General features: G+C 46.9%; 1 pseudogene; it reads right to left on the reverse strand.

Moving 5' to 3' along the window:
* Positions 1 to 637: 637 nt before the first annotated feature.
* On the reverse strand, positions 638 to 2,284 carry LOC112551293 (annotated as a pseudogene).
* Positions 2,285 to 2,520: the final 236 nt, after the last annotated feature.

A 2,520-nucleotide genomic window follows, 5' to 3' on the forward strand; every position in this document is an offset into this window, starting at 1 on the left:
CATAATGCATCAAGAGTGCCCCTGTAGCTCTCAGTGTAGGAAGGTAGCTCTGCCTACTGTGCTTTGTGCAAAGCTGAAGCTCTTAACAGGTGTTTGGGGCATTGTGAACACTCTGCTGGATGGAGCCTGGGCCCAAGCAGGTATGGGTACTGAGATACTCAGTTCAGCCATGGTGGTGACTCTGCTCTGCTGGGCTGGGTATGCCCTAGAGCAGAACCTTAGGCCTCATTTTCCAGCAAACATGTAAGTGCCTGTAAACTCTCCAGCACCTGACCAGGGAGGTGGGTGTGCATGTGGATTATGCACTTAGAATCTAGACAACAGGGCTCATGTCTCCTCTCCCACTGCTAACTGAAAGACATGAAAAATACATAATCTCTTTCTCTGGGTAAGCAATACATCTGGTTGCCTCAGGACCTGAGAGGGACAGTTTGATCTCTAACCCATTAACCTGGGACATGAAAAATGTGAGTAGCACAAGAAATGTGCTCAACTCTGTCTAACTAGAGCCCTGATGTGGAACACATCTCCTGAGAGAGGGTGTTACTGAAAAGAGTAGCCACTGCCAAGCTTTTATTGTTATTGATTTGTAGGAGGAAGTCTGAGACACCCTCCCCCCCCCCGCAATCTCTACTACCTACAGGTGACCGACTATCCCAGACACCTGTACTTTACTTATGGAAGCACCAAAATCCTCCAGCATGCTCAGGGTAGGTCCAGGTGGCCATTGGCTGAGGATGCCAGGACAGTCAGGATCTGCTGGAACCTAAGAAATGCATTGGCGAGTGAGTCTGACCTGCTGGCTGAAAGACCCAAGAGTCCTCCCCCATCTCCCCTGATACTAGAACTGTCCATCCAACCTGGAACAAACAAGGGAACTGTCCGAGGGAAAGGGCAAGGGAAGGCCATGAAGCAAACCAGCCTCAGTCACAGAGCAACAAAGAAGTGAGGAGGAGTCAGGGAGTACCTGGCCACATCTGGAGTGAACAGGGTCCTCATCTCTCTCTCAGAAGCATCCATGTAATCTGTGGTCTTCAGAGATTTCTGGAGTTGGGATTTTACATGGGCAACATTGTTGGAACCCAGAGGCCTTCAGGCCTGGGTTTGCCTTTGTATTTAGCTCAAGCTGCATGCTTAGCTTGGACTGTGGTCGAGACATGCACCCAGTGAAAGGAGAAGATGGAAAAATACTGTCCCTGACTTAAAACAAATCAGGAAATTGGCTAACTAAATTGAATAAATATAACCTGGGCAAAAGAGGAAGTCAGAGCAAAACCTAACCACAACTAAGATTGGGTGAGCTCATGGGGGGCCTCCTTCAAGATTACCTCAGAATAGAAAATTCCAGTTAAAGGTAACCATATTTAGCAAACAGAAGCAAGATTATTAATATACATTAGGAGAAAGGCTTAAGCTAACTATATGTATTAAGAAATGCAAGCTAGATGGTATATGAAGAGAGGTGAGAGAGTGTACCCTTCACAGAACACTCCTGAAGAAAGCCTGAAGAGTCACTAATCCAAGATCCTGTCTTAACATCAAATGCAAGAACCAGGAACCCTGGACAAGACTACACAGCCTGATCAACTAGCGAAGTTGTGTTCACAACATTTAGGGGGGGTGGGCATCTGCTTTTACTAGCTACAAACCTAAAATGAACTGCTAACACTGCTTCAATTCTAATTAGAGTTGTATCGGTTAGAGTTAAATAAAATTACTTTTAGTTTAGGACAACCATGTCTTAATCTCCATGCCTGGTATAAGACCCATTATAGCATCATAGGAATGCAACAACATCCTGACAAAAGGCCAATGTGGTACCAAGTGCCTTATATAGGAAACTCTGAAAGGAGACTAACATCACCAAAAAGCTGGAAACACAGTAGCTTGCTTGTCAGGGCAAGAACAGTCCAGAAACACACCCATCCCTAAGAAGGACCGAGAGAGTCCAGCCCCAGCACCCACCAACTAGTCCCACTCTTTGTGGGAAACTGGCAACTAAAGGCAGAGAAACAGACCCTCTGAGCAGCTCCCTCTGGGTCAGCGAAGAGAGCAGAGAACCAGAGACAATGCCTTTGATCAAGAAAATAGAACAGAAAACCACAAACTCTTGAAAGAAACTCTCTACAGCCTTCCTGCCACAGCACCATAAAATGGGATGCTGAAATCCAGCCATTGCCAAGAGCATGCACCTTCTCTGGGGAGGGGTAGGCAATAACCGCTCCTATAGCTCCAGGCTCAGCTGACTGTTCCAGGCATTGCCATCAATAGTCTTTAGTGTCATGTTCAGGAACCGAGTGCACAAGTGAAGGGAAACAAGGGTTGGGTGCGTGGGCTAAGTCTGTGTCCTCCTCCTCTGCTGTGCCCTTTCTAACACCAAGTCTCACAGGGAGAGGCCTTGTTTGGAGTACTCAACAGATAGACACCCTAGGTACTTTCTCCTTTTTGCTCTCCCCACCTCAACTCTGCCTGAGAATCCCTTACAACCCTTGACACTAGTGGACAGAAATTTGGAAAGGG

This window comes from Alligator sinensis, unplaced genomic scaffold (assembly GCF_000455745.1).
Source record: "Alligator sinensis unplaced genomic scaffold, ASM45574v1 scaffold148_1, whole genome shotgun sequence".
NCBI classification, from domain to species: domain Eukaryota; kingdom Metazoa; phylum Chordata; order Crocodylia; family Alligatoridae; genus Alligator; species Alligator sinensis.